The sequence below is a fragment of the Triticum dicoccoides genome, chromosome 5A (genome assembly GCF_002162155.2).
Source record: "Triticum dicoccoides isolate Atlit2015 ecotype Zavitan chromosome 5A, WEW_v2.0, whole genome shotgun sequence".
Classification (NCBI taxonomy): Eukaryota; Viridiplantae; Streptophyta; class Magnoliopsida; order Poales; family Poaceae; genus Triticum; species Triticum dicoccoides.
The window spans coordinates 220,583,612-220,595,841 of NC_041388.1; positions in this window are offsets into that span (position 1 = coordinate 220,583,612).

The following is a 12,230-nucleotide window of genomic DNA, read 5'->3' on the forward strand; positions in this document are numbered from 1 at the left end:
TGCATCTACATACCCTTGTAGATCGCTAAGCGGAAGCGTTCAAGAGAATGGGGTTGAAGGAGTCGTACTCGTCGTGATCCAAATCACCGATGATCCTAGTGCCGAATGAACGGCACCTTCGTGTTCAACACACGTACAGCCCGATGATGTCTCCTACGCCTTGATCCAGCAAGGGGAGAAGGAGAGGTTGGGAAGACTCCATCCAGCAGTAGCACGACGGCATGGTGGTGGTGGAGGAGCGTGGTACTCCAGCAGGGCTTCGCCAAGCACCGCAAGAGACGAGGAGGGAGAGGGGTAGGGCTGCGCCAAGAAGGAGAGGAACTCATCTGTTGGCAGCCCCAAGTCCTCAAGTATATATAGGGGAGAGGGAGGGGTGCGCCCCACCTAGGGTTCCACCCTAGGGGCGGCGGCCAGCCCCAATCCCATCTAGGGTGGCGGCCAAGTGGAGGGGGAGAGGGAGGCGCACCAGGCATGGGCCTTAAGGCCCATCTGCCCTTAGGGTTTGCCCCCTCTTCCCCTTAGGCGCATGGGCCTTGGTGGGGAGGCGCCCCAGCCCACTTAGGGGCTGGTCCCTTCCCACACTTGGCCCATGCAGCCCTCCGGGGCTTGTGGCCCCACTTGGTGGACCCCCGGGACCCTCCGGTGGTCCCAGTACACTACCGGTGATGCCCGGAACACTTCCGGTGGCCAAAACCATACTTCCTATATATTAATCTTTACCTCCGGACCATTCCGTAACTCCTCGTGACGTCCGGGATCTCATCCGGGACTCCGAACAACATTCGGTAACCACGTATATCTATTCCCTATAACCCTAGCATCATCGAACCTTAAGTGTGTAGACCCTACGGGTTCGGGAGTCATGCATACATGGCTGAGATAACTCTCCGGCCAATAACCAACAGCGGGATCTGGATACCCATGTTGGCTCCCACATGTTCCACGATGATCTCATCGGATGAACCACGATGTCGAGGATTCAATCAATCCCGTATATAATTCCCTTTGTCTAGTGGTATGATACTTGCCCGAGATTCGATCGTCGGTATCCCGATACCTTGTTCAATATCGTTACCGGCAAGTCTCTTTACTCGTTCCGTAACACATCATCCCGTGATCAACTCCTTGGTCACATTGTGCACATTATGATGATGTCCTACCGAGTGGGCCCAGAGATACCTCTCCGATTATACGGAGTGACAAATCCCAGTCTCGATTCGTGCCAACCCAACAGACACTTTCGGAGATACCTATAGTGTACCTTTATAGCCACCCAGTTACGTTGTGACGTTTGGCACACCCAAAGTATTCCTACGGTATCCGGGAGTTGCACAATCTCATGGTCTAAGGAAATGATACTTGACATTAGAAAAGCTTTAGCATACGAACTACACGATCTTTGTGCTAGGCTTAGGATTGGGTCTTGTCCATCACATCATTCTCCTAATGATGTGATCCCGTTATCAACGACATCCAATGTCCATGGTCAGGAAACCGTAACCATCTATTGATCAACGAGCCAGTCAACTAGAGGCTTACTAGGGACATGGTGTTGTCTATGTATCCACACATGTATCTGAGTTTCCTATCAACACAATTCTAGCATGGATAATAAATGATTATCATGAACAAGGAAATATAATAATAACCAATTTATTATTGCCTCTAGGGCATATTTCCAACAGCCTATCCCCCTAACTGCACTATAGGGTATGACACCAGCTGCTTCAGAATGGATTATTGATAGTGGGTGTACCAATCACATGACTGGCAAGCGAAGCCTTCTTATGGACTCAACCTTACGTCCATCTGACAAAAGTCACATCACATTTGCTGACACTGGTAAAAGTAAGGTATTGGGTCTAGGTAGAGTTGCAATCTCAAAGGATCAACACATGGATAAAGTCATGCTTGTTGAATCCCTTGGTTTCAACTTAATGTTTGTCTCAATGCTTTGCGATTTAAACATGATTGTGATGTTTGGAAAATATCGTTGCCTTGTTCTAATGGAATCTGACAAGTCTATAGTGTTTGAAGGGTACCGGAAAGATGATTTGTACATGGTAGATTTCTCAGCAGGACCACAACTTGCCGTATGTCTTCTAGCAAAAGCTTTAGAATGCTGGCTCTGGCATCGGAGGCTAGGGCATGCTGGCATGAGGAACTTGCACACTCTTGCAAGAAAGAAGCATGTCATAGGCATCGAGGGCGTCAAGTTCAAGAAGGATCACTTATGCGATGCCTGTGAAGCAGGAAAGATGACGAGGGCCAAGTATCTCTCGAAGACAATCATGACAACGACTCAACCCTTCGAATTGCTCCACATGGATCTTTTCGGTCCCACTCATTACTCAACTCTTACTACTACTGCTTGTCTCTATGGCTTTGTCATTGTTGATGATTATTCAAGATATATTTGGGTGCATATAATCCTCTACAAGACTGAAGTGCAGGATGTCTTTAGATGCTTCGCCAATCGAGCAATGAACAACTATGGCGTCAAGATAAAGCACATCAGAAGTGACAATGGCACTAAATTCAAGAACACTGGCCTAGATACATATCTTGATACTTTAGGCATCACACATGAATTCTCAGCTCCGTACACGCCACAGCAGAATGGCGTATCGAACGCAAGAACAGAACACTTATTGAGATGGCTCGGATGATGCTTGATGAATACAAGACTCCAAGAAAATTCTGGCCTGAAGCCATTGATACTACATGCCATATCATTAATCGTGTTTATCTTCACAAGCTTCTGAACAAGACATCCTATGAGCTCCTTACTGGCAAGAAGCCAAATGTCAGTTACTTCAGAGTATTTGGTGCCAGGTGCTGGATCAAGGATCCACATCACACTTCAAAGTTTGCACCAAAAACACATGAAGGTTTTATGCTTGGATATGGAAAGGATTCGCACTCCTACAGAGTCTTCAACCTCTTTCACTATAAAGTGGTTGAAACTATGGATGTGTGGTTCGATGAGACTAATGGCTCGCAAAGAGAGCACCTGCCAAATGTGCTAGATGAAGTTCCATCCAGTGAATCAATAAAACTTATGGGAACTGGAGAAATCATACCTTCTAAAGCTCAGCCTGAAGAGGAACTTATCATCTCCGCACCTGATCAACCTGAAGACAATGATCAACCTGAAGACAATGCTCAGCCTGAAGACAATCCTTCTAACGATGACAATGATCAGCAAGAGCAAAATCTTCGTCATGCACATCCTCGTGTTGCAAATGAAGTATAGATTGAGAGAATAATTGATAGCATCAATGCACCAGGTCCACTCACTCGTTCAAGGGCAACACAGCTAGAAAATTTCTGTGGGCACTTCGCATTTGTCTCAATATCTGAACCCAAGAAAGTTGATGAAGCCTTCATGGAACCTGAATGGATTCAAGCTATGCAAGAAGAGCTTCAATAGTTTGAGCTGAATAATGTATGGGAACTGGTTAAGCATCCTGATCCTCGCAAGCACAATATAATAGGCACCAAATGGATATATCGCAACAAGCAAGATGAGCATGGTCAAGTTGTCAGAAACAAAGCTCGTCTCATTGCTCAAGGATATACTCAAGTTGAAGGGATTGACTTCGATGAGACATTTGCTCCTGTGGCTAGACTTGAAGCCATACGCATACTGCTGGCCTATGCATATCATCATAACATTCTTCTGCATCAAATGGATGTGAAGAGCGCTTTTCTCAATGGCAAGATTGACGAAGAAGTGTATGTTGCACAACCGCCTGGCTTTGAAGATCCAAAACATCCTGATATGGTGTACAAGCTCAACAAGGCACTGTATGGCCTCAAACAAGCCCCTAGGGCTTGGTATGACACACTCAAAGACTTCCTGAAGAGCAAAGGCTTCAAACCTGGTTCCCTCGACCCCACTCTCTTCACGAAGACATATGATGGTGAACTGTTTGTGTGCCAAATATATGTGAATGACATTATCTTCGGTTGCACCAATCAGAAATACACTGACGAGTTTGGATATATGATGCAAGAGCAATATCAGATGTCCATGATGGGTGAGCTGAAGTTCTTCCTTGGTCTTCAAATATGTCAGCAACGCAACGACATCTTTATATCTCAAGAGAAATACCTCAGAGATTGCCTGAAGAAATTTGGAATGCAAGATTGCAAAGGCTACACGACGCCAATGCCAGCCAAACATCGTCTGGGTCCCGACGACAATGGTAAAGAGTTCGATCAAAAGGTATACCACTCCATGATTGGTTCCTTACTTTATTTATGTGCATCTAGGCCAGATATCATGCTTAGTGTTTGCATGTGTGCCCGGTTCCAAGCGGCACCAAAGGAATCGCATCACTTAGCTGTGAAGCGAATTCTCAGATATTTGGCTCACACCCCAACACTAGGATTATGGTATCCAAAGGGCTCAGAGTTTGATCTAGTTGGATTCTCGGATGCTGATTATGCTGGTGACAAGGTGGATCGCAAGTCTACATCAGGCACATGTCATTTTCTGGGACGATCACTTATATGTTGGTCTTCAAAGAAGCATAACTGTGTATCTCTCTCCACTGCTGAATCTGAATACATTGCTGCTGGATCTTGCTGCACTCAGCTTCTATGGATGAAGCAAACACTCAAAGACCATGGCATTCACCTAAAGCAAGTACCACTCTACTGCGACAACGAAAGCGCCATCAAGATTGCCAACAACCCAGTTCAGCACTCGAAGACAAAGCACATTGAAATTCGTCATCACTTTCTCAGAGATCATGTTGTGAAGGAAGATATTGATATCATACACGTCAACACTGAAGAGCAATTGGCAGATATCTTCACCAAGCCCTTGGATCAGAAGAGGTTTTGCAAGTTACGGTGTGAGCTAAATATCTTGGAATCCTCAAATGTCCTGTGATCAGGCACACATCCTAATACTTATGCATGTTGGTGACTTAGATGTGCAACACACGAAGTAAAGTATATCTTCAATCAATGAAGACTTACATTCTGAGTGTGAATACATTAACGTGGAATTTGACTTCGGAGCGCCACGATAATTGTGCGCCATGTCTGGGTCTAATACTTCCTATATGGTGGGTAACGCCACCACCAAATTCTTCTGTTTGAAGTGTTTTACCCATGGCGTTACATGTGCTATGTATTCACATTTTGTTTGTATTCATTTTCAACTTGTCTTCATGATTATCTTCACTATGTTGACTTGATTGTCTTCTGATATATACATACTAGTGTTATGTCCTCTACAGCATTCACTTATAGCTATGTCTTCCTTGTTGAATCTTTTGAACTAAGTGAATGTGATCGGACCCTAATCTCTCTATGCTTTCTATCTCAAACTCTATTTGTCCAAATCATATGCATTCTATTGAAACTGTCGAATGTCTTCTCTGTGTCCTAGTCAGCACAAGATACAGAGACAAACATTAAGTCCGTTTTCAATGCTAATTCCTTCACCTGAAACCCGGAGAAGTGGGAACGACCACCCGACAATCCAGGCGTGCGTGGGAACGTGGAACAACCTCTGATATGTTGCATGATGGCCACGTGTCCTTCAGATGTGAATCGCCAGGGGCACCTGTGTAATAACACTGTGCCGTCCCTGTCCCTATAAATACACGCCTCACCATAGTCATTATCCTTTCTTCCACTCTCGCACAAACCCTAGCGCCACCGCTAGCCCTCGACGACGCCGGCGACGAAGCGCTTAGCTGCCGCGACCTCACCGACGCCATCTTCACGCCGGACGCGGACATCGTCTTCTCCGCCGTCGCCGTAGGTGTCCTCCGTCGCCAAGTTAGGGCACGGACGATCGAACTGCTCGGCCTTCTCTCCCATCCGTCTAGCAGTTCTTCGTGTGGTAAATAAAACCTCCTTTTTATGGCCCCTTTGATCCTATAGATTCGTCACTTTCTACCATAAGCAGTTTCTGTTCACACAAGTTGGATCTATTTCATACTGCATCTCATAATATGCCTAGTATGTTCACTTATGCTTCACAAAGTAGTTAGATTCCTCACTTGTACTTATTCGTGGATTCGTACAAATCTGGAACCAACTCTCTATCTATGAGTGAATGTCTTCGCACTATGAGGTCAATGTCTTCTAAACTGATTTATCTTCAAAATCTTCTGAGAATGCATATGACCTCTTCCCCATCCCTCGCACCTTAATGCTGTCACAGGTACATGTCCGTGGAAGAATCCCTTGGTTCTCATAGTCTGCATTCATTTGTAGAATTCTTACAGCATCACATTAACTCTCCCGAAGCCAGTTCCTGTTTGACCAGAAAGCGGAAGCCTTTGAAGCCTTTAAACGTGTTGAAGCCCTTCAGTTTAAGCTTCATGGCACCAGAGAAACCTACAAGAAAGGGTGGCAGACAGCGTCGTGGCAACACCTCAAGAGATTTTCCTCCTAACCTCTATGAGCTGTACAAGACAGATCCAGAGGAGGACTACAATCAGCGAAAAACTCGAATCCAATGGATTCGAAGATATTGGGCAGAACAGTGGTTCAAGTACAGGTTCGTGACCCAGGAGTATGCTGAGAAGAATGCCATCAAACGACCATGGGGAGACATTCTATACAGAAATCTTCAACCCAAGTCCAGAGCTTAAGCCATTGAACAAGGCTTCTATCCTTGCATGGTACGTGGACCACAGCCTGCGGATGCAGACCCATCTTCATTACTGTGGTGCCGCGATGATAATCTGTTCAAGCGCAACCTTTAGTTTGCCAGGAACTCGGCCAAAGAGAACAAGAAGTCACGAGGCTTAGACTTCAATCCAGGCCCCTCTGCTCCTCGTGCTGATGGCACACGCGAAGCTGAACCCAATCTTGTTGGGCCCTTCTACAACCTGGAAGGTCTCATCACTCATATCATGGTTCAAGGGACAGCCGTGGATGAGCCTGCAGATGACGCTGAATCTGATGAAGCGCCTGCACCCCCGAAGCCAAAGAAACTGAAGAAGTCTAAAGCTTCAAAGCCTGCTCCTGCACCAAAAGTCTTACAGGCGAAGCCTCTGACCACTGCACCTCCTGAACACAGTGTGTAGTCTGAAGATTTGTCACGCATCTCCAAGCCCTCAAGAGTAAAGATGCCCTTGCAACCCACCAGCCAAGAACTGACTGCTGCTGCTATTCTGCGCAATGACGCCATTGATCTGTCCAGCGATGAAGATCTTGCAGATGACGCTCTTGAGCAACTGATCAAGAGCAAAGAAGAAGCAGAAATCTTCAATGAGTTGCCTCTCTTTGACGTAGCAATCCTTCACAACTTCATTAATGAGTGGTTTGAAACCCCCAATCTCAGCTTTTGATGATCTGCAATTTCCAATTGGCCACAGCGTCGTTTTCACTGGCGCCATTGCTTCTGAGCTAGCTCTAGCTCAGCGCATCGTTGAACTGAAGCAAAAGATCGACTATGAGAAAGCTCAGTTCAAGCAGCACATGGCAAAGCTCAGCGTGCAAGATGTCAAGAACTTCAAGACTATGTTGCACGAGCTCAAGGAGGCCTTTCTCAAGAAACGTGAATAAGCTAAAGGTTCTCGTGAGCGCATGAAGAGTCTGGTTGACAAGTGTGTGCAAGCCTACAATGAAGCTGAAAAGCGCAAGGCTCTTGGGCGTCCTGGCATCGATCCCAGGATGGCTACAAAGAAGAAGAAGAAGCCAGCTGTGGCCGAACCCGAAGCAACAAGGCAGGAAGCACATCCCATTGTCTTCCCAGCCAGTATGACAGGCTCGAAGCCTAAGGTCCCCACAGTGGCTTCAGAATTAAAGAAGACAAGGGCTGCTGAGGCTGAAGCCAGAAAGAGGAAACATCCTGAAGCTTCTGATGTCGCTCCCTCCAAGAAGAAGCGCAAAACCAAGAAAGATCGGGCTGCTCCCACAGAGCCCCTTATTGTTGAGCCCATCTCGGTTGCTCGTCCTGCCTCTTCGCATCAAGAACGACGGATGGTAATTCATGAGCCTGCTTCCACAGAGGCTCCTGAAGCTGAAGACATTCCAGCAGTTGACCCCACCGCTGCTGAAGACATTGGTCACCATGACAATGTTGAAGATGATGAAGTCCTTCCTCAGATCGAGCACCAATTGGTATCATCGCCTGTGCTTACGCACAACAAACTCATCAGCATTGGTCGTCCTCTAACGCCAACTGCTCAGGATGCATCGTGGGCTGATCACCCACAGAGACAAGACACTCCAAGCTCTCCCCAACCACAAGCTACCCCAACAGTGCAAGATGATGATGACTTTGTGGCCCGGCACACTCCATCTCCACAAGCGTCACCCGCATTATGCAGGCTTCGCAAAGGACCAAGGCCCAAAGTCACTCCCACAATGCACGTGTCTGAACCCGAAGCCAAAATGGCTGAAGACATTCCGGCTGCATTAGCCGATGAAGAAGAAGATGAAGAAGAATCCCCAAGAGACACAAGAGTTGCTACACCCCCGTCTCACCAAGATGTTGTTCTCGAGGAGAACGTGACCGCCCCTCTAGCTTCTGAAGTGGAGGTTAACAACCCTGAAGTAACCACCAACATGACTGCTGACGCCAATGACGTTGTCATGGTTGACGCCAATATGGCGCCGGAAGCCAATGAGGCGCCAGAAGCCAATGAGGCACCAGAAGTCAATGCTGCAACACCTGAAGTCAATGCTGCAGCACCTGAGGTCCAAGTACCTGAAGCACATGTGGCCCCTGAAGCCCATGAAGACAATGCCAATGCCCCTGTTCCCCCTCCAAGACCTCACACAATGGAGCTGGCATTTGATCATGGTCAGCCAGTTATGGTTCGATGGCCCATTCTGACTCCTCCGCCTGCTGCTGGTCCACAATTTGAGTACCACATCGAGCACATGCCTCAAGTCCAAAATCCCAAGCCAAGACTTCCACGTTTCCCAGGCACTGCCACTTCGCCTGGGGTCTTCAATGCGAATGGCTTCGTGGCACATAATACCTTCTTCAACAGCTCCAAGAACCCTTATACAGACCGCGCATTTCCTCAGATCGGTTCTGGAGCTATCAGCAGCGTAGCTACTATTCCTGTGTCCTATACAATCAAGGGCGCATATTTCCACATATGCGCCTCGACTCTGAAGCTATAACTGGTCTGCCCTGCCTCGAAGAAGCATTGGACTGTTTCAAAGATGCTGGTATGTTGCAGTTCATCACTGACAAGGAGCACTGGAATGAAGAATTTCTGCTTCAATTCTATGCCACTCTTCATATTCGAGGCTAAAATAGGGATCCGAAGACTTGGGTCCTTGAGTGGATGACAGGAAATGTCCATCATGAAGCTAAAGCTCTTGATATCATTGAGCTCACAGGCCTGCACACTCCTGGTGAATACTATGAACCAGGTTGTCAACAACATCAAAATGCCTTGGAAAGCATCTTTCAGAAGCCAGAACCCAACATGAGTCAAATGCTGAGCATGATGAAGCCTCTGCCTCACAACGCTGAATACCCATCTGAGTTCTTTGTTGAAGACCTAGAGTACCTGCCTCGCACCATTTACCACATCATCAGGAAGACTCTATGGCCTGTCAAAGGACACTCATCTGCAGTGAAGCTTGAAGGAGCAATGAAGACTTTGGTTTTCTATATCTTCAATGGCATCAGCTTCAATGCTCAAGACTTCTTCATCAGGCAGTTGGCTGTGTCTGGCTCCAACATCTTTGGGTTGAAATTCTATGCTCCATGGGTCATGCGTCTGATCAAGCGTCACTCAGCCTTCAACTATCAGCCGTCTGCGCGCAATCATCTTATATTCTTGCCCGAGGTTGATCTGTCAGTTGAAGCCATTTACCCAGAGCCTGCTAAGGATCCCATTTATCTTCACAATGTTGATCACCAAAGCTTCACCCAGCCCATTGAAGGAATTCCAGCAGTGTCTCGTGTTTATCCCCTTGCTGGAAACACACGTGCCCCTCATGCTCAAACTGATGCCACTGGCCGCACCATTGCACAAAGGCCTCAAAGATGATCTCGTGTCCTCCATGACCGAGAGCTTCTCGTCGCGCTGCATCAGAAACAGGACAAACATCACGACTGGCTTAAGCGTCAGATGCAAAGCCTCTTGGTGGATGTCAACCGCATTCGCAATCTTGCCACCAAGAATGCCTTTGTCACTCATGAAACCTGTCGGAGGTCATGGAAGAGTTTGACCCTACTGAGTGCTGAAGCTGATCTGCACGACGATGGCTTCATCGAACGCTTCAAGTTTGACTCAACTCCTCCCAAAAATGCTCACTTGCGTCGGACTCCCTCACTTGAAGACTCTGAATACTCGTCCTCAACTATGACCGTAAATGCCAGAGTCATCGATGACCAAGATGATGCAACTTCACCTCCTCCAACTTCAGCGTGTGATGACAATGCACCAAGTTCCTCTGCACCACCGGATCTCACCGATGACCCTGCTGCCTCGCCTGCACCTCATGGGAACAAGTAGGCGCTCTATGTCTTCAAACCTTTTTGGTCCTCACTAACAAAAGGGGGAGAAGCATATGAGTTGATAGTCTTTAAGCGGGTTCATATGGGTGGTTGCTTTACTTTTTGCTACTTTTGCCAAGTGCTCACAACTCTCGTTTTCGATACATTTGGTTCTTTGAGTTGTAACACTTAAACTCGATGGTCGTCTGCTACTTATTTGCTATTCTGTGATGCGATGATAAATTCCGCATGTGCGACGATAAATTCTGCACTTAGATCATTTTGCGGACGTCCATTTTTCATTATGCATGTCATTATCTTCACATAGTTTTCTTGCATGATGAATTGTCATCATAAGTTGAAGAGGGTCTCCACAAGTACAACCTGCCATGTGCATTTGCATACCAAAAGCAAATTACTTATATGCACATCTTCAGGGGGAGCCTTTGCCACTTATGATGACAATCCCCTATCCTTTACAATTTCACATATTTTATTCCCCGTTGAAAACTTCAACTAGTTTGTCATCAATCACCAAAAAGGGGGAGATTGTAAGTGCATCTAGTGCCACCCCTAGTTGGTTTTGGAGTATTGACGACAAACCTAGTTGAGGGACTAATGTGTTTGTGAGAATTGCAGGATAACATAGGTAGAAGTCCCTCATTGATTCGGTTTCCTACCAGAGATGACCCCTAAAAATGTAAAAAGACATTGAAGTCAAAGGTGGTATGTGAAGACATTCACATTGAAGACTATGACAAGAGAAGACATCGCAGGAAGATTATGGAGCGCGAAGACTTAGTTCTTTCGTCGTTCTTTTTTTTCTTTGTTGAGTCATAGGAACCACCGTACTGTTAAGTGGGGTCCAAGTGAACCAGTCAGAATGACTGAAGTGATGCTTAACCAAAATCCTATGTCTTCGAGTGAATACTATGAGAGCAAATCTTGTCCAGAGTTGGATAAGTCAGCTTTGCTTGTAGCTCAAGTAAAGTTGTCGTGTGTGTTTGAAATCTGACCGTTGGAACACGTGTCAGTTCCTTAGTGACCAAGGGTCATTTCGGACAAATCAAGTCAGGTTGCCTAGTGGCTATAAATAGCCCATCCCCTACAACCATAAAAGGTTGGCTGGTCAGAGTTAGTGAACGGCTTTTGTCGTTTGAGAGCAACCCACCTCGAAGCCTTTGAGAGAGAATTCCTTGCGAGGATAAAGCCCTAAACACCCAGAGCCAAAGAGTGTTAGGCATCACTTAAGTCTTCTTGTCTGTGTGATCTGAAGACTTATTACACTTGAGGACTGTGAATCCTCCAGCCAGTTAGGTGTCGTGTTCTGAGCATCCAAGAGTCATTGTGGATCACCGGTGAACGAAGTCTGTGAAGGTTTGGAAGTCTACCTTGAAGACTTACCAGAGTGATTGGGCAAGGACTGGGTGTCCTTAGCTCAAGGGGAATAAGGTGAAGACGAGGTCTTCTGAGTTGAATCTCAGCCTCCCTAACCAGTCACTGGTTTCATCCTTCCCTAACCAACTGGAACTGGTCCAACAAATCATTGTCTTCAACGAGTCACTGGTTTCATCCTTCCCTTCCCTTTACTTACTGTTGGTCCTTGTGAAGTCATTGTATGATTGCTTTATCTTTTGACTTCACTGAGTGACTGCTTGTTCTGATTGGCTTCACAAGATCTTCCTACCTGATCTTTACTGCCTAGCTGCTATTAGTCATTGTGCTTTCACTCCATTGAATACTTGACTATGGTTTGCCTAGTGTAGTCTACCTTCCGCTGCATGGT